The sequence below is a fragment of the Macaca nemestrina genome, chromosome 16 (assembly GCF_043159975.1).
Source record: "Macaca nemestrina isolate mMacNem1 chromosome 16, mMacNem.hap1, whole genome shotgun sequence".
In the NCBI taxonomy this organism is placed as follows: domain Eukaryota; kingdom Metazoa; phylum Chordata; class Mammalia; order Primates; family Cercopithecidae; genus Macaca; species Macaca nemestrina.
In genome coordinates, this window is record NC_092140.1 from 20,298,410 (window position 1) to 20,325,912 (window position 27,503).

At 37.4% G+C, this 27,503-nt stretch overlaps 1 protein-coding gene across 6 annotated transcripts in view; it reads right to left on the reverse strand.

The window, feature by feature from the left end:
• The window catches only part of LOC105477239 (glypican 6), a 1,180,155-nt gene that overhangs the window by 1,018,963 nt on the left and 133,689 nt on the right, over nucleotides 1–27,503 (reverse strand). The window contains exons 1-3 of one of the 6 annotated variants that reach the window (XM_071081154.1): nucleotides 14,322–15,399; nucleotides 11,002–13,497; nucleotides 493–594 (exon numbers count right to left, since the gene is read on the reverse strand). The exons of 4 other annotated variants lie outside the window; for them this stretch is intronic. The gene's annotated coding sequence lies outside the window, so the exon portion shown is untranslated. Of the gene's footprint in view, nucleotides 1–492; nucleotides 595–11,001; nucleotides 13,498–14,321; nucleotides 15,400–27,503 lie in introns of those variants that run through there. One more of the 6 variants, XM_024791688.2, reaches the window with a different exon arrangement.

Genomic DNA, 27,503 nt, shown 5'->3' on the forward strand with positions numbered 1-27,503 from the left:
TCAATGGAGACTACACGAGGAGCCCATACTTCTACCCTCACCCACCAGTAATAAGGTTCCCCTCTCTCTTCCCACTAGGGAGGTATGAGAGAATGTCTAGTAAAGAGTAAGCACTTCTGTCACCACTCAGCGGTAACAAGGACATCTCTCCTTTTACAGTGCCAGTGAAGGCCATATGGGGAGCCAGAAACCTCAATCACCATATATTATGCAAATATTTATCAAAGGAGAGTGCAAAGAGTCAGCAATGCTGAACCCACTGGGGAACTGGGAAACAGTCTGCAAACAGGTCCCATAAGAGTCTGAGGTACAGTAAATGCCTACAGATGGTATTTGCATAACTTTTCTTAGACTGTCCATTAACAACCATAAGTATAATAGCTTTGGCTGTTTGGGATGCTTTGCTAATTAAATAATTTTCTGATTCAGGTGTAGCTTGTTCCTTTATAACAATGAAAAGCCTGCAGAATTAATAAGTATACTACCAGTTACCTGCTTGTTGGTTCAAAGGTGCGGCACCATGTCTGGAGAATAAGAATGATTTGAGGGAAACTAAGCCGGGTTTCTGCTCAACTCCAGGCTGAAGTTAGAGTTCTGAGGAAAGACCAAGGTGCATATAAATGAAAACCATGTCTTGGAGGACACGAGAAAGGAAATTTTCAAGACCTTCCTTTTACAACCAAGCTCTTTAAGACAGCATACTATCATTTCAGTCTTCCTAATAAAAGTGCAGGAAGGGAAGGGGAGGGGAGGGGAGGGGAGGGGAGGGGGAAATGAAGGGAAGGGAGTAGGGAAGGAAGGAAGTAAGGAGGGAAGGGAGGGGAGGGGAAGGGAGGAGGGGGAAGGGAGAGGAAGGGAAGGGAGTAGGGAAGGGAGTAGGGAAGGGAGTAGGGAAGGGAGTAAGGAAGGGAAGGGAAGGGAAAGGAAGGGAGTAGGGAGGGAGGGAGGGAATTTTAATATTAGATAGAATAGACTCAGAGCAAAGAAAATTATCGAAGATAGAGAAGAACATTGCATAATGATAAAAGAACTAGCAATAAGACAAAGCAATCATAGATGTGTATGCACCAAAAAGCAGCTACAAAAGTATTTGAAGCAGAAGGATAATAGAATGGGAAAATAAGCAATTCAATAATTACAGTTTGAGACTTTAACAAGCCTCTTTTAACAAGTGATAGAACATCCAGACAGAAAATAAGCAAGGATATAGAATAAATTAATATTATCATCAACTAAATGAACCGAAGTGACATTTACAGGATACTCAACAATGCAGATTACACATTCTTTTCAAGAGCTACAGAATATGTGCCAATATGGATTATATTATGGGTCATAAAACAATCCTCAACAAAGTTTTACAAATTAAATATATACAGAGTATATTCTGTAGCCACAATGGATTCAAACTAGAAATCAAGAATAGAAGGATAACAGAAAGAAATATCTCAACACCTGGAAACTAAGCAACACACTATTAAATAATCCATGGGTCAAAGAGGCAGCTAGTTGCAAGAGATATCAAAAATTACATTAACCTGAACTAAACTCAAAATAGAACATACAAAAAATTTGTAGCACACAGTTAAAACACCACTGAAAGGAAACACATGCGTTGAAAAAAGGGAAAGTCTCAAATGGGTTATCTAAGCACCCACTTCAAAAACCTAGAAAAAGGAGAGCAAAGTAAACCCAAAGAAGGCAAACAAAGGAGATAATAAAAAGCAGAAACCAATGAAATAGAAAACAGTAACGCAATAGAGAATTATCAATGAAACAAAATGCTGAAATCTTTGGAAACAGCAAGAAAACACACAAACCTTTAGCAAAACTAACAATGATGAAAAGAGGTAAGACGAAAATAATGTCAAAAATGAAACTGGGGATAGTCCTTGCTTCTCTTTGTGATATTTCATCACTAGCATCAGAATAACTGTCACACAATTAATATTATTATTTAAGAAACAATTTTTTAAGGTAAGCTCTTTCTTACAGTAGGTATTCTGAATGTGTACCTGTTTTTCACCTAACTTCTGGAACTGCCATGTCAACCAAGCAATGACATGGTTTTTGGTGATGATAAAATTTTAAGGTTGAAAAGCCTAAAAAGTAAATGAGCTTTGCATGTGTTGGGACTTGGTTTTGTAATCACCAGCACATTCCCAGCATTAAGAATAGTGTCCACTGTATCTCTAAGACAGTCAATATTTGGTGAATGAATAATTGAATGAATTAATAATTGGAAAGTGTACAAACCATGTAAGTTACAAAAACCAGAGTGGGAGTTTAGAATAAATGCTTGACTTACCTGATTTTAGTACAGATAAATTCATAAATCAGAGCAAAAAATCATAGAAGAGATATAAATTCTGGGAATGAAATCTGGCTTATGTATAAATATAGCATAAATTATTGCTCAAATTTTGAATGTCCTGTTGTATTTCAAGTCTACCCAAATAAATGGATGGCAAATCATTGTAAATCTGCTCAATTTGAATGAGATTCTTTCCCCTAACACTCCCCAAAAAGTATTGCAGGACTTAACAAAAATAAACTGTAAACAAACTCAGCTTAGTGAAAAGTGGATAGAAATTTACAATAAAAAGATTGGAGAAATGCAGGTGGCTCATTTTAGAAATTTAAATAATTTAATATAGTGATAATTTCTAGAAAGGAAATTGAGCTGCAATGAAGCATGCATGTCCTCTTCTACATTATCTGCAACACTGCATGTAATTTGCACACATTTAATTAAGTAATAAAACCCCTATCAGTAACATCAGGTTTGGAAATGTCATTGTTGATGACATGCCGCTCCATCAGGATTTGGTTGATTGTATTTTATTTTGTTAACATTAAACTACAAGGTATCTAAGGTACTGTCTAGCACTTCTATTTGCTTTCAAATATTTCTCAATTTAAGTAAAGTTTGTTGGGGTTTTTCCATGAAGAATATAATTTACAGACTGCTATAAATACAATGCCCTACTAAAGAATGATTTTTTAAAAAAAACTGAGATATATAAAGAAAGCATAATTACAAGAGGATTCAGTAGACCACAAACTGTGTTCTGCCCCATACAAATCAGGTTGACAATTTGACCAGAGATATATAGCGTATCTCTCACTCCACTACCTGGATTGTTTTTATGCTTGTTACAGAACCTTAGTAAAAGCATGTAAAATACGGCTATGAAACTAAAATCCTAAAGCCAGAGAATAGAACATGAACAATATTTTCTGCTAATATTTCATTCAACATGGGAAATATTTATTATATTTGGAACACTCTTTTTTCCCTGGAACTGAAGGAATCAGGGAAGAGTCAACACCCTCCATATTCCACAGGGAGAGAGTGTCAGCTTAGTTCAGGAAGAAAGTTTGGTGGGAGTCTACCATGTAAAGTGATAGATGGCAGTACCATACACAGTCACCTGGTCCTTCAGAGATCACTTTCTCACTGCCAGAATCACAGTAAATGTTCCCCTAAAATAATTATGATAAATTTGCCCTAAAAATTGGGGTCTAATCTTCATTAAAACACATATGCACATATGGTAAGGGTACTTACATTAACAAATGTGACACTACTCTGAACCTCAGTTTCATTGTTGTGAATCAAGCATTTTGCCGCCTCTCTAGTTTATTGATTTAGGAGCTGTCATATTTCAAGCAAGTTGGAAAAGAATGATTATTTTTAAAACCCCTACAAGGCAATGTGATTGGTACTATGGAGCTGTTGTTAAGGCAAAATATCTGACTACCGTCATTGAAGAAGTAAGAAAGTGGGTGGGAAATGAGAGTTTGAGGATCTTATAAAGGACCTGCAAAACCAGGATGATCAAACTTGGCACATGACTAGATACTGGAGGGAATGAGCCAGGAGATTTCCACTGCCAGGAAGAGATACTGAAAAATGCCACATACTTATATCAGGAAGAGTGTCAGGGAGAGTGGAAGACAAATCACGAGTTCCCTGTTTGAATGGATAAACTTGCAGTTTACCGTGGGAACTTCTAAGGAAGATGTGCATCAGCTAGTCAAACATGCTGGTCCATGGCTTCAGAGAAAGGGCAGAAACTAGAGTTAAAGATATGAATGCTTTTCATTGACATGAGGGTGATGTGGAGGCAGAAAGAAAAATCAGTTCTAAATGAAGAAGATATAGAAAAAGAAGAACATGGAGCTAAGACTATTACACTAGAAAACCAGTAGTGTGAAGGAGTAAGCCAAGGAAGAAGAACCAAAGACACAATGGGGAGGATCCATAAATGGAGAGACAGTGGAGGTGAAGGTGTGCTGTATGCAATAAGATGGAGTGTTTCAGAGAAACAGAGGAGAAGGAGAGCTAATATACCTTGATGTACTGCATGTTCAATCATATACAATTCCAGTTGGGCAAGATATGTAGTCTGACAATTTGGAGAGATATATATATATATTTGGAGATATATATACACATACACAGATATAGATAGACAGACAGACAGACAGACAGACAGATAGATAGGTGTACCTGACCCCACCACAAGGAGAACTGAGATATATGAAATTGTTTTAGAGATAATTCATTTATTTCAAACAAGGTTCACTCAGTTCATAGCTTTGACTATCCCATCACTGCTTATGGATTAAAAATAAGGAAAAAAATGCTCCTAAATGTCACACCACAGCAACATATAGCATCAACGACCAATCTTCAACAGAGGCTTTATTCACATGATAGTTCCTTCATGAAAAGTGAAAACACTAACATTGCTGTAGTGTTTTAAAAACTATTGACTCATCATGCATCATTGTGATTTTCTTACATCTTCTCTACATAGATAACATACATTCTCCATAAACTTTACTTTTCAGCTCTAATTGTGACACAGTGACGAAACCAAAAATCATTTTCTTTTTCATTCACCAAGAATAATCTTTTTGACAATTTTATTGCTTATATTTACTAAGACACAAAACCTACTGACATTATTTAGTACTTATGAAACGTCTTGGTAGAGATACTAATACATTTTGCAGCCATTTAAAAAATAGTCATTCATCAGTATAATGTTGAATTTGGACTGTTCTGACCTCTCTTTTCACCTGAAAATTAATACTAGCACTGTTAGGCAGAAGTCAGTGGGGCGAGGGAATGTGGGAGACTCACATTTGTACTTGCTAAGCAATGCGTTTATTTAAAAAGAAGCAGGGTGCTTAAAATTTTAACAGCCACTTGAGTACTCCTTTAAGAAATATTTATTTACGACAAAATGTACCACAGTTGTTTCCTGAAGATTAGTAAAGCAAGTTAGAACATTAGAAAATGACTTTTCCTATGTCAGACCTCAACTCAAACCCTTCTTTATCAGTAAGTCACTTCCAAACTCCCTCTATGAATAAGTTCAATCGATCTAACTCCAGCCATATTTATTTGGGATATAGTCAGTGCCTGACAGTATTCGAGTAGAACTCCACCTCATAGGCTTTTTTTTTGTAAAAGTCACTAAGACAATATTTAATATATTTTGGCATCTTTCCTGTGCAGTTATTTGGTCCTGATGTCATAGAAAAATGGATTTTCCCTCCATTACATTCTCACCTTGGATGGGTTTATAGCCCTTGATCAAAGAGACTCAATCACAGGTAATGTCTTTATGGGTACCAATACTGTAAAATGGATCTACCACTCAGAAATTCAAAAGCAAAGGGGGAGGTTGAGAAGAACCAAAACATGCTGGATAGACTTTGGAAGAATCCAAGGCAACTGAGAAATTCTCTCCAGGAAGAACTGGGCAGAGACAATCTGATGTTTGAGGAGCTGAGTGCTTCCACTGAGCTTGCACAGCAAGCACATGAGTTGTCCTCTGATTAGTTATTTGGAGTGGCATGTAGAGGTGAACTGGCAGAGATATGATAGAACTAATGAACCCCAAAACATACCCAGAGCATCCTGACAGCAGAGATTATGAAAGAGTTACCTTATTTATTACAAAACAAAGTTCTCCTTCCACTAATAATTCATCACTTATTGAGGCTGGAGACTTTGTATGATCATCCAGCCACAAGTGAAAGATTAACAACCGAGAGTAAACAAAACCGTTGCAATCCTGCAAGTGAACAATCTGTCTTCTCTTGAAATTCTCCCAGTTGTGATTGTCTGCTTTGACTGCACTGACCCAGGGACTCTAGAAACTCCTTTTGCCCTTACTGAAGTCGGGTTTTTAAGGTCCAAGTTTTTTTCTGCCTAAACCCTACTGCTGCTCCTGTATCTTTCATTCATCTCTGTCTGTTAGCATTTGCAGTCTCACATCTCAGAATAGAATAGGAAGTACTCCTTCAAGCAGCAAAACCAGGATTCTTTTCCATTTTATTTTGTGCAATGTGCAAATACTATTTCTTTTTATGAATAGATGTACTAATAGTACCTGTTTATTATAGAAGATTTAGAAAATACAACTTTTTTTAAATTAAAAAAGAAAGGAAATATGTAATCTCTTGCAACCTGTATATAATGGCTCTAAATGTCGTTCTGTATCTTCTGAACATCTATGGCACGATGCTTATTTCTCTGGATAAGAAAGTTTTTATGCCCCAGGTTAAGTCCTACACTGCAGGACAGGGCAATATATCTCTTAGGGGTTTGTGGGAAGGAATTAGAGACAATGGCAGGGAAAACAGCCTGCCAGATGCTTCGTAACTTTTGTCTAATATTTTGGAAATGAGGTGGGAACAGGCAGAAGCAATGGGGTTTTCAACATTTTCTCTGTTTGAAACTCTGAGCGGGAAACGCATCTTGGTTCCTATGGCCTATGTATGGCAAGAAAGTTTCGGAGCTTCAAGCAAGCAGCAAGGGGAATCCGTAAGGTCTGAACTGCGACAGGAACCAAGGGCACAGCAGCTTAGGGCTAAGGCATGGACCACCTGAGCTGATGAACAAATGTAAACAGCAGTCAGATTTCAGGAGGCATCCACAGCACCAAGCAAGGGGTGGTCAGCAAGAGAGGGGTGTATTTTGCAGATTTCAAAGAAAAAAAAAAAAGCAAGTAAGATTCCACAGGACAGAATCAGACCAAACACTCCACAATAGATCCAGAGGCCTACACCCTAGAACTGAAGCACTGGCCACACAGTGGGGTCACAGAGTTAAGGGCTTCCACATCCTCACTAGAAGCCTCTAAGTCTGCCCGCAAACACAGATTTTCGGAAGGGAAGAAGGATAAAAATAACTGATCAGGAGTTGAACTTTGAGTGCATTGAATATATTTCTAACAGAAAGTGTATGGAAACCTAAAGCAACTTTGGAGGAGAAATAATCCACCAATAACTCATCAACATACATCAATCCAATCCCACTCCAACCATCACTACCAGTAAGGGCGGGGGGACCAAAAAGAAATATGTCAATTATAGAAAACTTAAAAGATCCTATTTTGATACACATCTAATTTGTAGGCACTCACTTTTTTTATCTATACACACAGCACACAACAGAATTCTCACATTTCATAAATCCATTATATTTTTTCATAGGTTCTGGTATCCGTGAACCATACTAACATTTGGGCTACAGTAAAATGATCTCTCATTGTGTATTGCTCTTTGTGCCTGCTTTTTGTGACATGCCTCTGTCACCTACTCACATATCCACTCTCAATCCCTGGACATCTCTTAGGGAGGCCAATGCCTGTTCCCCCGCCTCTGACTCCTCGCTCCCATCTCCCTTGTCATCCACTTTCATTGCACAGATTGGCAGAGACACATTTCAGTCTGGTCTCTGAATCCATCTCACAACCTTATACTTGACTATTCCGATTCTCTAAGTGGTTTTCACTCTGGGGTTTCAACAAACCTTCTGGTCTCTACTTTCCGCTCAGTAGGGTACACTCTTTATCCTGTTCTGATGTTTTTAAATTGGAGGCAGTAGCTTCTGGAATGATGTTCTTTTACTGGCTCTCTCTAGGAACCAGACATTTTCTTTACAATCGTGTTCCTGAGTTTCTCCTTTGAAAAAACTTTCATCTTCTGCCAATGACTTGGGGTAAAGAGTAAAAATTCCATGTTTAATACAGAAGCTGGGGAGGGTTAACAGCTTACATTCTGATGGTTTCTCTTCCAACATGTTTTAACTTTTTTAAATATGTTTTCTTTGCCTAATTATTTTGTTTATTCAAGATAGTAATGCACGGAGATTTAAAAAATGTTCAGATATGTCACACTGAACAGAATGATATAGTACAGAAAGACCCACACGCTCTATGTTTGCAGACTTACCTTGCCTTCCTCCAGGTAAATTACTGGCCAATAACCTCTGTCTCAGACTTTTTACATTACCTTGAAATATTTACTCTCATTAGCAGTCCCATTTTGAATTCATACCTCCAAAGCCTCAAAAACTTTTTCATGTTTCAAAAGCACTTTAAAATGTACTTAACTATATTTAAGTTCCACAAAAACCATAGTTTTAATCGTTTTCCCCAATTTTCCCCATTGCAGTTTGCACATTCAAGTATTGCACATATCAAATATGTATATGTATTATAAACACATACGTATACACATACAATTTTATTTTTCTAAGTAGATGTTATAACTTTCATCACTCAAAGCTTGTAATCACATGGATACACAGGCACAAAATGTACTATTACCCATTTTACAGATGAGGAAGCTGAGTAAAGAAGATTCTATGGCCTCCTTGAGGTAACAGAGCTAGTAGAATAAAGGTGATGCAATGTGATGACATAAGCAAAATCAATTAGTTATTATTGTTTTTTTCTACATGGATTCCTTTATTATAAGCATGGATTCCTTTCCAAGAAAAAGAATATTAGGTTAGGTGCAGTGGCTCATGCCTATAATCCTGGCAATTTGGGAAGCCTAGGCTGGAGGATTGCTTCAGCCAAGGAATTTGAGACCAGCCTGGGAAACATGCTGAGACTCAGTCTCTACAAAATATTTAAAAATTAGCATCTGTAGGCCTAGTTACTTGGGAGGCTGAGGTGGGAGCATCTCTGGAGCCCAGGAGGTTGAAGCAGCAGTGAGCCATGATCACACCACTGCACTCCAGCCTGGGCAAAAAGTTAAAAAAAAAAAGAGAGAATTAAGGCAATACATTTCTATCTGCATTTGAGCTTGACAGACCTAACAATCACCTAAAACACTCTCCCCTATTAATCATCTATTACACAGTAACACACTGAACATCAAAGGGAGTGGTAGATATGCCTGCAAAAATCAAAACCCCTGCTCTGAAGGCATTTTCACTCACGCTGGAGCCGCTTACATAAAATGAATATATAGCTAAATTTATGTTCCCAAAAGATATGAATGAAAAAAAAAAATACAGGAAAAAAATCTTCCAAAATTTTCTCTTTTGAGAAAAGCCAGGATGACTGGTATTAAAGGCTCAAGAGATGCAAATTTGATGACTGCATATTCCTACATGATAAAATTAGACATAATTGAATTACTTCAAGATGGGTTTTTCAATGTAGGCCTTTAGAGTCATGCTGCATAGGTTCAAATTCCCACTCCACTACTTAAGGGCAGTGGGACCTGTGGCTGGTTCCTTCATTTCATTGTGTCTCACTGTCCTCATCCATAAAGGGGGAAGACAGCCACCTCTTGGTATTGTAAGGATGAAATGAGAGAACATAAGAAGCATTTACAACAGTCTCCAGCACACTGTAAATACTCAGTAAATGTTAATGTTTTATTTTCCTTTAAGACAAGGTCTCACTGTGTCACCCAGGCTAGAGTACAGTGGTGCAGTCACAGCTCACTGCAGCCTCGATCTCCCAGGCTCAAGAAATCATTCCACCTCAGCCTTGAGTAGCTGGTACTACAAGCATTCACCACCATACCCAGCTAATTTTTCATTTTCTGTAGAGATAGGGTCTTGCTATGTTGCCTATGCTGGTCTCTAACTCCTGAATGGAAGTGATCTTCCTGCCTTGGCGTCCCAAAATGCTGGGATTATAGCCATGAGCCACCGCACCCGGCCAATGTTAACTATTGTCACAAAAATTGCAAGCATGGATTCCTTTCCAAGAAAAAGAATGTTCAATTACGCCATATCCCATGAGGCAGTCACCAACAGACCACTTGTAACCAGTCACTTCCTGGTTCTTCAAAGATACACGTGCATAAGACACCATCTATTCTCAGATAACACCAACATACAGTAGTCCATAGTCTAGTGTAACCAGAAGAAATGTGATATATAATTATTTACACTGTTTTGAGACAGCCTGCTGCCCAGGCTGGAGTGCAGTGGCACAAACATGGCTCACTGCAGCCTCAATCTCCTGGACTCAAGCGATCCTCCAGCCTTAGCCTCCTGAGTAGCTGGGACCACAGGCACACACCACTACATTAGGCTAATTTTTTTTTCCTTTTTTTGGTAGAGATGGGGACTTGTCATATTGCTCAGGCTGATTTTGAGCTCCTGAGCTCAAGCAATTCACCCACCTCTGCTTCCAAAACATTACAGGCTTGAGCCACCATACCTGGCCAATTATTCACATTTTTAAAAATAGAAAATACTTATTTTGCCCAGAGAATAATGTGGTGATAAAAGTGTTATCTATCCATGGAGATGGAGTCAAGCATTAAACAAATTAACTATTTTTCCCATCTCCTTTCTATTCACTGATAACTCAATAGCAGATAATAAAAAACAAATTTAATTATAGTTCCAATAAATGAAAAGGGGAAAAAAGTAAAACCAAAAGGTACATTTAAACAATTACAAAATGGAACAGTTTTATTCACCAATGCTGTTCATTTCAGATATCTTTTAAACTAAGCAAACATAACCTGCAGCAAATAAAAACCACCTAAGAGCAACTTAAAACTCCTACTTGCCCAGCTTGCAGAAATTCAGTGCACAATGAAGGTGATTCACTCTGTTTGAGGGAAATGGAATGACCTGTCTTGATTTTACAGTCACCACATTATCTACCAAATGGAGGAAACTGGGTTATACACTACAAAAAGCAGGAGGAAACTTACTTTCTTATTTCTTGCTGTTTTCCAAAAACTTCAGATTTGGAGCTGACACTCAGAAGCCTGTATAGAGGATTCATTAAATTCTCCTAATGCTGCTTGCTGATGTAGCCTGGTGACCCATGATCTCATGCACCAACTCAATTCTATAGAGTAATCAGATACACATTTCATTCTTGCACCTGTATCCATCTCCCAACAAGTCAATTCCATGTACTGGTCTCAACACGATTACATTATTGACATTTCTCAGCTGAAAGGCTCCTGCAAATACCATCCAATTTTCTAGTTCTTTCTGAAAAGATCAAAAGATACACCTTGCATAGTAGACAAGAATTTACACTGATGGCTGTCTTTTGTCTTGAATACCAATGCTGCTGGCCGTGTTTGCCTGGAGCTAACAGGTAAGTCTCTACGATAACCAACTGCATTCAGTCAACTAGAGTGACTTTTACTGGACATAAAATATGTTTGTGCTTGCGAATGCTTTTTCAGCTTGAACAACCTTGAGGCAATGATCTTCAAGGCCTCCTAATTAGGGAGGTTGGCAATCAAATGAGGAACCTTGTCCTTGGTAATCAAACATATGTCATGCCTGAAAGGGAAATGCCTTCTTCACTGGATCATGGCTCACATTTATGGAAGAATTTGCTATTATAGGCACAAAGTCCAAATCTGTTTTCAACAGAGCTCTTGCTTGTTCCTTGTTCAAGGAAATTATCTTGAACTCTTGCCTACTGGAGACAAAATAAGGGTGTCGTATCTTGGAATGTATTGCTAAAAGTCTGAGATTTCTTTTAATGAGCTAGATGATTAATTATATGAATTCACCTAAATGGGTGATGTTATTTCACCCAGCTCCATTCATTATCTTGCAACAAATGAGGACCAAATCTCCTTCTGTACCTCTGGTCTCTCTGCAAAGGCCAAGATTATATTTAAAACTGGCTGCGGAAATTTCCTACTTGTACATGCCTCGGATACAATTGCAGGACTAAACTCCTCCTCCCCTTTAAACCAGGTCTTCCTCATGGTATCTCTATTTCCAGCTAAGACACCACCATTCTCTGAGTTCCCTGTGTTCAATATCACAGAGCCTTCCATCCACTGCCCCAGTCCTATTTACTTGTCCCGTAACCCAACCACTACCAAGGCCTATTTCTCACATCCTGCCATGTCTTTCTCCAATATTTCTCACATGCAACCCATACTTCCTTTTTCTTTCTCTTCCCCTATACCGTGTAGCACCACCCTGCCCCAGAACATCACCATTTCCACACTGGACTGCTACAACATCTCCCTGTTCACCAGCTCCCACACAGAACCCCAGTCAATACACTGCTGCACAATTATTTTCTTAAAGCATAGTTCTAGTCCCATCACTTCTCTGGCAAAAGCCTTTCAAAACATTTGAGAGCCTCTGGAGTTAAGAAACACTTCACCTTGATAAAGGTGATTTCTTTGTCTGCCTATCCACATTCCAAACTGTTCTATTGTGGATCTCTCCATGGGAGTTCATTTGCTCATTTGATGCAAACATCTAAATGCTCACTTTCCTTGACTTCTCTTCCTTACCTCCCAAAGTCTATTTATTCTTTAAGGCCAACCGAAATGCTGCCTTTTCCATAAAAACCCTTCCTGACTTGACTAGAATAATACAGCTGCCCTCTTTTTGAATGTATCACTTAGCTTATGTCACATCGTATTTCACCTAGTGTCATGTGTGTTCTTACCCTGTAGCCTCACAGTAGCACACACCTTTCACTTCTAAGTGACAGTCATATACATCGGCTGAAAATGGCTATTTATCCCCCTGATTTCAATGCTTTTATCTTGAGTACAATAAGTACTTATGTCAACTCAAATTATAAAGGAGAAGAGAAAACAAAAGGAGAAAAACAGGAGAGGAACGTTAATAGTTACCAAGTTATGGATAACGGCTGCTTATATTTTGAAGAGGATGAATTGCCTCTCCTGCCTGTAATCAACCTAAGGCCAGGTGTTGGAGTCAGTGACTCCCTATAGCTTCTGTAACATGCAAAGCTTTGTGAACAAAAGAGCTCATCAAGAATTACTTTGTAGATTTGTTGAATTGAATATAAAAGGGTTATCATTAATTGTTTGATAGATAAAAACACAGGAAGATTAAGCTGGTCCTGGGATTTCTCTTTCCTGGGAATTCCCACTTGCTTTTTAAGGCTCCCCTCCTGGGATCTCTTCGTCCCACTTGAAGTGAGTGGATTCTGTCCACACACAGCTGGACACAGAAATGCCAGGACAACCTTCTTCACAAATTGAAGGTCTTCAAAATATTTATTCTAACCAACCTTAGTTACTAAGCATAGAACACGTTAGGATTTTTTTCTACCTTAAATGTACCAACAGAAGGCCGGGCACGGTGGCTCACGCCTGGAATCCCAGCACTTTGGGAGGCCAAGGCGGGCGGATCACGAGGTCAGGAGATCCAGACCATCGAATAACACGGTGAAACCCCCGTCTCTACTTAAAATACAAATAAATAAATAAATAAATAAATAAATAAATAAATAAATAATAAAAAATTAGCCAGTCGTGGTGGCGGGCGCCTGTAGTCCCAGCTACTCCGGAGGCTGAGGCAGGAGAATGGCGGGAACCCGGGAGGCGGAGCTTACAGTGAGCCGAGATCGCGCCACTGCACTCCAGCCTGGGGAACAGAGCGAGACTCAGTCTCAAAAAAATCTACCAGCAGAAGCACTTCTTATTGTGACTTGTCTTTTAAATTATATTAAGGTGATCTTGGTAACGAAAATCTGAGGGTAGCAGTTTACCATGAACTACTCAGCCACCGACCAGTACATCGTCCTGTACTCCTAATCGCCATTTTCCACGTGATAGCCATAACCAAATGTCACAGACCTGGGACCTTTACCCTAAATCTATGGGAAGTAAACTAATGGTCAAAGCAAACGAGCTTCCGATAAAGGCTTCGGGTTAGACTCCAGTGCATTTTTCTTGCTTCTTAGTTCTTGTCGGATTTTTAGAAAAATAGATCATAATATAGTAAATCTGATTTACTAAATCAGTTCCTTCGAAAACATCAAGAGTTCCACTGATTTCTCTCAGATTATCTATCAAAAAACACACCTTTGTGACTAAAGCTATTATTTAGGTAAAATATGCTTTCCTGGTAAAGATGTATATGAATTTTGTCAGAGACAGATGAGAAAGTACAGCAGGGAAAGTGAAAATGGTGAATATTTACATCCAAATAGCAAGGAGGGAACACTAAAGCAGTGAAAATGGCAAGGGACATTAAACATAACAGCAAGGATTTCCGCCCAACTTACCTATAGCACTTAGGTGAGTAATCATGAGTAAAAAAACCGATGACCCAGACAGCCGCACGTGCTGAAAAATTGCCTTCACCAAGGCATAAATCTAGGAGTCAAAAAAAATGCCAAGTAATATACTATCGTAAAACAAGTGATTGTTCTTCATTTATCTACTGGTTTCTTCCTAAACACCTTCCCAATGCCTGGCTTTGTTGAGACAGTGCATTGAAGAGCTTAGAGTGTAATGGGTGAAACATGAGAGTCAACTGATAATTTCCTTAGAAGTTCCTGAGTTCTTTGATGCTCATCGAGGGATACCAGGACCCCACATGCTCCGAGTTATTATGCTACAAACATCACTTGGCACTCATTGCTCGTGTTCTTTTCTGGATGTCCCTCCACTTTCTGAGGCCCTGTTAGAGTGTTTCAGAATTCAGTCCTCAGATTCACTCTTTTCTGGCTACTCTTCCAGGTAAGGGCATCTAATCCCATGGCTTTCAAAACCATCATGATGTTAGCAGCTCCCAAATTACTTTATTGTATGCCTAAAGGCACCTCAAACCAGATTCTTGATTTCCAAGCCCTCCCAGAAACCCCTCATTTTCCTCTTTGGTAGTAAAAGGCATCTCCGTTTATCCTTCCCAAATTTCACACCCATATACAATACATCAGCAAATCATACTGTAAAGAAGTACATGCAATATCCCACCACTTGTTAACACCTTTGCCTATTCTCCCCTCTCCAAAACCACTCTCATCTCTTACGTATGCCAGTACTTCCCAAACTTGAATGTTGGTATAAATCACCTGGAGATAATGTATGTTCCATGACCACAAACTAGAGTAGCAAGGAGCTAGAGATTCCTGCAAAAGCTTCCTAATTGTCTTCTTGATTTTATCTCTGCCCACTTTGTCTCCACCAAGTCTACTCATCACAGAGTAATCACAGCAATTGTATTTGCAATGTAAATCTGATTAAGACCCTCCCCTGCTCAGACACTCTGGAGATTTGCTATCTCACCTAGAATAAAATCTAAAGGGACTTAGGCCTTCCAGGATCTGGGAAATCTGGGACCTGCTTATCTGTCTATAAATTCTCCTCCTTCCACCTTCCCCCGCCCCCAACCCAGCCAAACTGATCCCCATGGTGTTTTTCAAATATGTCAAGCAGGCTCTCCCCTCATAGGATGCTAACTATGCCTGGAATGATTTTTCCCCAGACATCCGCAAAATCTGCTCAATCACTTCAAATTCAGCAAACCCAACTTGCACAACAAAATTCGTAAAATATAAATGGCCAGAATTCACTAAGCTAAATAAAATTTCAATTTCAGTTGTTTGAAATGTTCGGTACTTCATATAAGAAATTGTAAACTACCATAATCTAAACATAACCTGAAACAATCCCATTGCTACATTAACAATAATTTATGACGTATGTAGTACTCAATTTTAAAAAGAATACATTTTTGTAAATAAAATTTTATTGGAATATTAATGCATCCATTCTTTAAAAGATAATTTACTAAGGCGAAATTCACACACCATGAAATTAGCCATAAGGTGAGCAATTCATTGGTGTTTCATAAATTCACCGTGTTGTGCAACCATCACTTGTATTTACTTCCAAAATATTCTTACCACCTCAAAAGGGAACATCCCTTAATTACATTAAGTAATTACTCCCGATTTCCCCATCCTCCAATTCTTTGCCACCATTTAGTGGATTGTCAAAAATTGTGAAATTAAATAATTTACATTAGTTTTGCATGTTTCCTTTTACGCTGCCAGGAACAAATTCAAACCAGCAATTTGAATTTTTTCTGCTGAAAAATATCTGCTTCTAATAGATTTGAACACTAAATTTTATGCTTATCCTTAATAATTACCTTTTAATTGTCATGGTTTTCAAATCCCAAGTGTTACTCAGAAAAGTGAAGACAAATGCAGCAGCTAACATAATCAAAGGTGGTTTCAATTAGAGATGGGCTTTTTGAGTTTTGTTTATATTTTTAATTTTTAAGCGCTATTTGCTTGACATATAGTAATTGTACAAATTACGGAGTACTTAGTGCCATTTCCATACATATAATATATAGTCAGCAGATCAGTGTAATTAGCATATCAATCATCTCAATTGTCCATCTACCATTCTTTGTGTTGGGAACATTCAATATCCTCCTTCTTGCTATTTGAATCTATGTAATGTGCTTCTATTAACTATTGTTATCCTACAATGGTTTTGAACCCTAGAACTTATTCCTCCTTTCTAGCTGTAATTTTGTATCCTTTAACAACCCTCTCCCTGTCCCTGCCTTCCCCCTACCCTTCCCAGACTCTTTTTTGAAGACTAAATCATGTTTAAAATAACCACCTTATAATTGTTATCATCCACTTTGCAGGGCAGCAAAATGTTTCCAAAATGTTACCCTACACATCTTATATTTTTATTTTACAGCAAAATGCCTGCGATATTAATCATTGAGAATATAATATTAGTTTGTTTAACTGCAACTACTAGTGTAAACAGGATACAATTAATATTCCACCTGTTGGGAATGCTGTTTCTTGTTTATCAGACTAATTTAACATACTTGTATTTAAATTTTTTAAGCATAATGCCACTGTTTTATTATAGAAAATGTCTTTTTACTTTCTGTATCCAATTCTGCCCATACCAAGTATTACATTAAGACATGTGTTTATTACTGATGTTATACTTTATAAAAAAGAAGTTCCTGATTCAAATTTTCAGGGTTCAATTACTTGATTTATATGCTATATACCTGTGCCTCTGTGAATTTTTGTCTGTCTGTGTGTATGTGTGTGTGACTCTTTGTCATCATCTGAAAAGTTAAAAAAAAGAAAAGAATATATAAAACAAAACTCACAAATTAGTGAGACGCTTCTAACCTAAGGGATATATCAACATCAATCTGATGGACATAGTTGAATGGAAGGTGACTTAATATATCTTTAGTACTTGATCTAGCTTTTCTCATAAGGTTTATAGTCCAGATATATTTTGATCTACTTAAGATTCTCTGGGTCTTCATATAAAATATTATACAATGCAGCTGTGATTACTAATAGACCACAGTGATAAATGAACTTGGAAAATTCTTAAGATCATGAAATAATTTAGGTCCTTAAGGTCCAGATCACCTTGATATTTTAAAAATAGTGTAGGTTAGTGCTTTGTAATTATCTGTCCAAGCAAATTACTATGTACTTTAAAGGGTGTACTTCAGACTCTCTAACCAAAATATTTAATTGCCATAGCTACTAAGACATTTAAGAATTTATTTATTTATTTATTTATTTATTTATTTATTTGAGATGGATTCTTGCTCTGTCACCCAAGCTGGAGTGCAGTGGCATGATCTTGGCTCACTGCAACCTCCGCCTCCTGGGTTTAAGCAATTCTCCTGCCTCAGCCTCCTGAGTATCTGGGACTAAAGGCGCCCGCCACCACACCAGGCTAATTTTTGCATTTTTAGTAGAGACGGGGTTTTGCCATATTGGCCAGGTTGGTCTCAAACTCCTGACTTCAAGTGATCCACCTGTCTTAGCCTTCCAAAGTGCTGGGGTTACAGGCGTGAGCCACTGCATCTGGCCAAGAATTTATTTTCTTTTAAAACCAAAAATGATTTGATTACATTATATACCCATTTTACTTCCCTGGGATCAGCCTATTTCCACATCTCTTAAATGGACAAATAGAATAAATACTGTCTCAAAAGACTGTTGTGAAAATTAAAATAAAGCAAAAGTAAAAACACTGTAACACATACAATTTCAAGAAAGCACTCATTTATATGACTTTTAATTTTTATCAGTTAGCATTTAACCCAATACTTGACATAAATTATAGGATGGCCTAATGGCCATTGAATATGATTCACTAATTAGCATTTACATTTTATATTAGTTTGAATTCAAGTTGTCTTTGATTTTTGGCACAAATATATTGGCAACATCTTAGTATAAGGAAGGAAAAATTAAAACTGGTGTCTGATACAAGGCACATTAATATTAAAATGAGAAAGAAAGCCAAAACTCACTTGATTTAAAATATTTATTTTTCTATGTAGAGTGAAGAAGCATCTTTTAGTACTAGTGCAAATATTCTTAAAAGATTAATATATTTTAAAAATTTAACTGAAGCTTTCTAAATATGCTCCCTTAAAAGTTTTAAACTTTGGTATATCTCCAGATCAGAGATCTGAGACTATGTATCAGCCTACATAGTCAGCCTGGCAAATTAATCACACAGAGATTATATTAAAATAATCATCTAAAATGCATTTTCTAGGCATTACACATTTTTATACCCAACATTTAGTGTAGCCTGCAGAGAAAGAACTAATCTGTTTAATGAATAAGGCTTTTTAGAGTTTGTGCACAAAGCCAAATCATTTTTTCTGAAACTCATTAGTATTTAAAACAGGATAGATTCTTGAAAATCTTCATATCATGTCATCCGTGATACAACTTAGTTACTTTTACAGGGGAAAAAAAAGACTAACGTGTTCTGGGAGACTACAAAGATCAACAAACTCCTTAAATTTTGGCAAAAGATTCAAAGAACTTGTCAAATTAGTTCCTAATTCAAGAGCAGTTATCAGTGCACATTAGATATGACCTAATTCATTTCTCTTCTGAACTAGTAAAGACCAAATTATGTTGATAGCAAGAATATATCATATAGAGCAAAAGTAATGTTACATCTCGGCACATTATTCTTTCAAGGACTCAGACACGGCAAAACTGGGGCTAATGCTTTGATGGTGACTGACTGGAAGCATCTTTAAGCAGAGTGTTATTTCAGACACAAAATGGTAACATTACTGACCTATATATTCTCTATGGAGGGGAAAAAAATCTCCCGTGTTTGTGACTCTACTCATTTATACTAAGCCTAAGGGAGGAAATAAAAGACCAAACTAAGAAGAAATGTGATTCTAGCTTCTATTCATTAAATTTGTATGGGCTTTCTTTGCTGTTAGTAGAAGAAAAAAAGTTAGTATGACAGAATGTATTATCCAACTGAGATCTGCTCAACTTTATATTTTTGCAGTCTATCAAAAGCATCACTAAAAGACAAAATCTTTCTCAAACTGCTTTGATCAGAAATGGAAAGAGCAGTTTTGATTTTTGTTTCTGAAATTATTTCTGGGTGCCACAGAGTAAAATGCTTGATCAAATCGTGTGAACAACACTAACATGGATCACAGTGCCTGATACTTAAATCAGAGGCAGGGTAACAATTAACCTCATCCTCTTCATCTGTGAACAAACTCTTTGCATACAAATAAATAATGCAAGTAAGAGGGCAGAAGGGTTAGAAAGACTGAAAAATGCAATGTAGATAATGAAGCCTACAATTATTACGTAATTGCAAAGGACTTTTATCTAATACAAAAATTCAAAATCTACTTGGCAAGACATTGAAGGAGTTCCTTAATTCTCAAACTGGAGTCTCTTGTTTATAAGGATGTGTTACCAATGATGTTGACACTGTATATTAATTGGTAATTCACGTCCAACTAGAAGAACAAACCACATACTAGTCATGTTGTTCAATTAGTACCTACATGCTGAAGAAAACACCACGGGGACTGTGGTTCACCTTCTTGGGCCCATCATACAAGGTTCTTTTTTGTATCCTTCACAAGAGAGTGTTTTCCAAATTAAAAAGCATTATGAGAGAGGAAATAATTCCATGGTCATAAATGTCATGCAGTAGGGAATAAACTGTCAAGAGGCTTTACAACTGTAGGACATCTCAGCATCTTTACTTGGGGAGGACATTGTGCATCCTGCAAAACAGAACCTGAAGCTTTGCCCACACTGGTTTACTCCTGGCACTTTGCTTTTGCATGGTCCATCTCAGTATGACTCATGCTTCATAAAAATACTGGAAAGCCTGCCCTGCTGTCTTCCTCGGCAAGCTTTTGGGAGGACTCAGTCACTCAGAGCATTTACTACTTTCATATAATCACCTCTCATTGGAGTGAGCCTGGAGTGCATTGAAGACTTGTGTTATGATTATAAAACTAATAAATAAAGATCAAAGGTTGCAGGCTGCAGAATGCCACAGATTAAATTCTACAGTAGCAAGTGCACCATTTCTAAAGATGAAGAAAGGAAGACCTTCTATACTGGCTAGCACTTTTGTTTGGTTGGGCATGATATAGGAAGCATTAGACTCGATGTTGGGGCTTCGCTGGCATTCAGTAAGCATTGCTTCTCATCCCCTCTCATGACAAAAATAACAACTGAGAGAGCATATCTTTGGTCATTGTAATACTGAAGACTTGGGGATAAAATGATTTCTCTCACCACATGTTTTATGATGGGACTATGCATTTCACATTAGACAGTATTTGCTCATGTATTTGTAATATCTTGAAACATCAGGAAGATAACTTAAAAAAAATCTCACCACAAAACTTGAAGATGGTCAAGCATGAAGACATTATTCCTTTCTGACCCAGTCAGGTTAGCGGAAATAATTCCAAACTTAGGCCGGTTATTTTGTCTAATGCAATGTAAGGTCATTTCATAAGTTAGTTCACTATTAAAGAATTTATTTTGTTCATACATACTTTTATAAAACTTTAGTGTGGAGTCTTACTTGGTTGAGTTTGGTACTTCTGTAAATCTCCCCTACATGTTCAAAAAGAACATCAATAAATGACTAAGATTTAATATCTATAAAATTTTGACCCTTCTTAGCTACAGTGCTTTTCACCAGTGGAACATGTAGGATAATAAATTAGTTTTGATTTATCATTTATGTATGACCAATCAACCAAATGGATACATTGAAAGTATTAACAAAGTTGATAACATAACAATCTTGTAGAAATAAACACACCTAGTTATGATATTTTTATTTAGAAATTGTATCACTAAATGTATCTACATAATGCTTTACACTATCCAAAAATTTCAACACTATCCAAACATTTCATAATGCCTGAACTTTTCACAGCAAGTAAAGTCAAACTATGGAGCTAAAACCCATGTAGAAAACTGATGGTAGATTCAGCTTCCATTTTCTGTCCATTGTTTTTGTTTCTTTTTTCTCACCTCTTTCCTCGTTGTCATTCTAATTCAGCAAAACATAGGTTCATGTATTCATTTATTCCACCCAAATTTATTCATACGCTGCTCTGGACACTGGGCCAACAAAGAGATGCACTTTCTATACTTGGGGACATAAAAGGCAAAAATATCATTCCCTGGAGCCCCTCACATCACAGGGAAACTGTCACCCGTAGTCTTGTAGACACTTACAGATCAGGTGAACATGAGAATAGGCATTTTAAAGCACGGAGAAGTCAACAGTAGTGCCACTTCAGTTTTCCTAGGAGCACCTGAAGTTTTCTCTACTTGCTTACTGATTTCTTAATGGCTAGGAAGGATCTGGGCAATTATATACAGGAAACAAGTATTAATTCATTCAGCTTTACATTTACCCATTTATGCTTTACTGCACTACTTGCCTAATCACTCAGATTAGATGCTTAAAGAAGGGCATGAATGTAAATGGACATCATAGATGTCAAATTTGGTGTGTTTCATTCTTCAACCCTTCACCTTCTCTTTAAAACTTAATGGAAAAAAAAAATGAACTGCAGTTCTCTGACCACAAAGTACTTTGATCTGCAGTGATTTACTTAGCAACAGTTCAGCTTCATTTGTGTGACACTAAAAGCAGTCATTACATAAGGCTTTCTTAATCAACTAGTCCAGCAGCTTTCAATAAAGAGATTAACTACGGAATTTTAAAAGGGCATGCTGGTCAGTCCATTCTTATAAATTCCACATGAACCAGTCTTGCAAACTATGGTGAACTTTTCTTTACCTCACTGAAGAATTCTGTTATACACTTCAGATCTCAGCAAACATGCTTGAGAAATGCATAGTAAGCTTTTTATTCTTTAAGATATCTTGTACCAGAACATCACTTTAAAGTCAAACAAGATGTGGTAAACTTTAATAAAAGGTAAGTTTATCATAAACATTATCTTTAAAAGTTTAATGGTGAAAATACCAAAGAAAATCCATCATCAGCTAATTTTACCAACAAAATGGCCCTATTGCATGCATTATGGATTCATTGGGGTTTTGTGTGTATATGTGTGTGTATGAAACTCCATGGAATGACTCTCTTCCCTTTCTTTCAAAAGTTGTGCCAATATATTACAAAATATACTAATATTCTTAATTTTGATGTGGAAAAGAGTATGTGCATGCAGTTTTTTAATTTTTAATTTTTTTTCATTCATTTAGTTTTTTTCCATGTGTTTGGTATGAGATGCTTTTCACTTGGGATGCAGATAGGCTCAGGCTCCCTGCTATGCTCCAAGTATAATATTACAATAGCAACAGCAATAATGATATCATCAACAACAAAAATAACCATACTAACAAGAATACATGCCAGGTACTTCTTAGCTTCACATGTGTTATCTCACTGAATCCTTTTAACAACTCTCTGAAACAGTTTTCCTTTCAATTTGCAGGTGATCATCATAAGCCCCAGAGAGTCTAAAGGGCTTTCCTAAAGTCACACAACTAGAAAAGTGATAAGGCAAGGAGTTGAGAGTCCAGGTCTGACTCCAGACAGGATGTTCTGAAATCCAGCAAGCCCTCAACATTTTAATCATATATCCTTCTCAGTGAAATCATCTTAAGCATGCAGTATCAATGGAAGCATTTTTATAATTATGTTCTTCTCTTACTATGCTAATATTTCATACACATTTTAAGGCATATAAAAATAGGAATAAAAAGGCATGACATCAACATAAATAGAATGAATTACCTTATACATCCTCCACTGAGGCATATTGTCTCTAGTTTAAAAAAAAGTAGGGGTCTTCATTACCTTTCCTAAATTCCCTAGAAAATAGGTTTTTGTGATAAGTGAAAGGCTTTTATAAGTTTACCATTAGCACTGAGAAAGTAAAGATGGCAATTATTGGCAATCCTGAGTGAGGCTGCTGGTCACTCTCACTCGACTCATTCATCTCAAAGTCACTGGTGATAACCAGAAGAGCAATGAGGTGAAAATATTGCACAAAAGGCTCAGGGATTGTCAACCTTTTACAGTCCCAGCAATTATTGAATTAAATAGTCCTATTCAATAGTGGAAATAGGACATGGGAACAGAGCCACAAATGGATGGAGCAGGCTGTATAAAGAATAAGCCACAATATGGATCAAGAGAGCAGGGTTATAGAGGAGGTAATGGGGCTCAGAAACGATGTAACCTACTTTATTGATGAAACCAGAGACCTGGAAAATAGGGGCTGTCAGGCTAATCTTAGATTAACTGGCTGCCCTCAAGAGAGATAAGGAAGAAAACACTGACAGGTTTTGGAGAATTCAAAGGGAAACAATATAATCCAAGAAAAAGCCTGCCTTGGGATATGACAAGTCTACTAGGTTCTCTGAAGGCAGCCATGCTGAAGCTATACCTGGCCTCTTCTGGCCCTGCCCACTTGCAGGAAATGTCCCTCCTTGTGTTTATTTTCCACTCAGAAAACAAAGAGGCAGGGCCAGTTTGACCACAGAAGAACAGCAAAGATGAAAAGGTTAGAACGGCAGCATGATTCCTTTAGGGCTAGGAAGTAGGAAGTAGAGGAGGTGGGTTATTTCCACATTTTTCCCTGAAATGATTTTTTTTTTACTGTTGCTGTTTAGATGGTAGTTAGATATCAAAATTTCAGTTAAAGTCATCAAATCCCAACTGGCAACATCCTGTTTGTAAGGTACCCTGTTGACACTAAAGGAAATTTGAAGAGGGGACGTGGATAAATAGCTAGGATAAGAAGTTAGAAGTGAAATATCAAAAGAGAGGAAAAAGAAAATATGAGATCAAAGGATGGAGCATTAGGTAAGCATTTGAAATAAGCGTAATTTGTCACAGGTAGGGATTAGAGGAGTATAAAGGTAATTCCAAACAGAAAGAATCCAAGGAGCAAAGGTTCAAAGGGTAGAAAATAAGGATATGTTAAAGAAATGTCAGGTAGTCTAATTCAATGAGCAAAGAGGGGTCTTCTCAGAGACTAAGGAATGACAATTCTACAGGAGATATTGTAGAGGCATTAAAAAGGTCTTCATATGCTGGGCTAACTAGTTGGAGGGCAATGGAAAAGGAATCTTTGAGTAATAAAATAAACATGATGCAAAAGGGGAAATAAATGCAAGAAAGAAATGTGTTGGCTTTTGAAACTATCTAAATACATTAATAACAGGCAGGTAACAGAGTTTTAGAATAATGGCTACTCATGTTGCTACTAATTAACAATGTTACTGGTGAGTATCTGGGGTACCACAAACCAGTTAGAAAATACTGGGCCTTTGCAATAAGAAATTTCAGTGCTCACAGGCACAATGGTCTCTGGCCAAGAGCTGAACAGATGGGACCCTCTGCAAGCACAAGGAACACATGGGACTCAGCCGATCCAAATGAATGTGTTAAACTTGATCCATACACTATATCTCCTTGAGTTTGCCAGCCAAATTATTCCGGGTTATGTAAATGAACTGTCTTATCTTTGTGAAACCTTGCACTGCTTTGGAAAGCTAACCAAATTTATAGACATGCAGGTCAAATGCTGGGCAGTGCGGGGCGGGGGTGGGGGCAGGGGTTGTCATTATTTTGTGGTACTAAGGAACAACAAATACTGGATATATTTATTTACATATTTAGTGCATTGAGTAAAGATAAGGGAGACCTGCAAAAGAAAAAATACCCAGTGTGTATCAATGACTGAATTTGTGTCTACATCTGGGATAGGAAAAGTGATAAGACATTTTTAAGATTTCCAGCACTTATTTCCTTCCTGTGTGGATGTACTTCCAAGTGACAATATCATATCATAAACTCCAATGTCCATTTATATAAAACAATAGCATTGATCATTCCGGGAACATAATTTAGTAGGACTTTTCCTTAACTCCTCGCTATTATATTTAAGTTCCATCCTTATTTCCTCTCTTCCTGCTGCAATGTGTCATCCAGTTCCCCTCAGTAAGACCTGCCAATGCTAATGCCAACACATATCTCAAATCTACTCACTTCTCTTCATGACTGTTATCACAACACTAGTCCAACCCACCATCGTTTCTCTCCTAGCTTACTTCCAATAACTCCTATTGATATGGTTTGGCTGTTCCCCCACCCAAATCTCATCTTGAATGGTAGCTCCCATAATCCCCCCGTGTTGTGGGAGGGACCTGATGGAGGTAATTCAATAATGGGGGAGGGTTTTTCCCATGCTGTTCTCATGATAGTGCATAAGTCTTAGGAGATCTCATGATTTCATAAAGGGCAGTTCTCCTGCACAAACTCCCTTGCCTGACGCCATGTAAGACGTGCGTTTGCTCCTCCTTCACCTTTTGCCATGATTGTGAGGCCTCTCCAGTCATGTGGAACTGTGAGTCCATTAAACCTCTTCTTTTAATTACCCAATCTCAGGTATTTCTTCATAGCGGTATAAAAATGGACTAATACACCTATGTTCTCCCAGTCTTCTATGGGTCTCCCAGTTTAACCCTGTGTCCCTAAGAACCTACATCAAAAATCTGCCCAACTCAATCCTAATCTCTCACCTTATAAAAAAAAAAATATTCAGCACTTTGGGAGGTCAAGGTGGGCAGATCACGAGGTCAGGAGATCAAGACCATCCTGGCTAACATGGTGAAACCCCATCTCTACTAAAAATACAAAAAATTGGCTGGGCGTGGTAGCGGGTGCCTATAGTCCCAGCTACTCAGGAAGCTGAGGCAGGAGAATGACATGAACCTTGGAGGCGGAACTTGCAGTGAGCCAAGACTAGAACACTGTACTCCAGCCTGGGCGACCAAGGGAGACTGTATCAAAATAAATTTTAAAAAATATATAGAGAGAGAGAGATAAATATATATATGGATAAATATATATATGGATAAATATATATATGGATAAATATATATATTTATATACAAATATATATATTATATATATATATGGATAAATGACTTAAATTAAAACCTGAAACCATAAAAATTCTCGAAGATAACATCAGAAAAAATCTTCTGGACATTCACTTAGGCAAATAATTCATGACTAAGACCCCAAAAACAAAACGAAACACTCAAAAATAAATAAATGGGACCTAATTAAGCTAAAAAGCTTCTGGACAGAAAAAAAAAAAAAAAATTCAGCAGCAGAGTAAACAGAAAACCCACAGAGTGGGAGAAAATTTTTGCAAACTACGCATCTGACAAAGGACTAGTATCCAGAATCTACAAGGAACTCAATCAAATCAGCAAGAATGAAACAAATAACCCCATCAAAAACTGAGTAAAGGACATGAATAGATATTTTTCAAAGAGGATGTACACAGCCATCAAACTTAGGAAAAAATGCTCAACATCACTAATCATCAGGGAAATGCAAATTTAAAACACAATGAGATACCACCTTACTCCTGCAACAATGGCGATTATTAAAAAGTCAAAAAACAATAGATGTTGGCATGGATGCAGTGAAAGGAAACACTTATACACTGCTGGTGAGAACCTAAACTAGTACAACCACTATGGAAAACAGTATAGAAATTCCTTAAAGAAAAAAAAGCAGAACTACCATTCAATCCAGTGATCCCACTACTGGGTAACTACCCAAAAGAAGTCATTATATGAAAAAGACACATGCACACATATGTTTATAGCACACAATTCGCAATTGTAAAATATGGAACCAACCTAAAAGCCCATCAACTAACAAGTGCATAAAGAAAATGTGGTATATATACACCATGGAATACTGCTCAGCCATAAAAAGGAATGAAATAATGTATTTTGCAGCAACTTGGATGGAGCTGGAGGTCATTATTTTAAGTGAAGTAACTCAGGAATGAATAACCAAATATTGTGTGTTCTCATAAGTGGGAGCTAATGTATGAGGGTGCAAAGGACTCCAGGGGGAAATTTGGAGGGGGGTTGAGAGATAAAAGAGTAAATATCGGCTACAGTATATAGTACTCAGGTGGTAGGTGCACTAAAATTACAGAAATCACTAAAGAACTTATCTATCTAGCCAAAAACCACGTGTAGCCCCAAAACTGTTGAAATAAAAAAAAAAAAAAAAAAAAAAAAAAAAAAAAAAAACAAATCTTCACGATGGTTCAT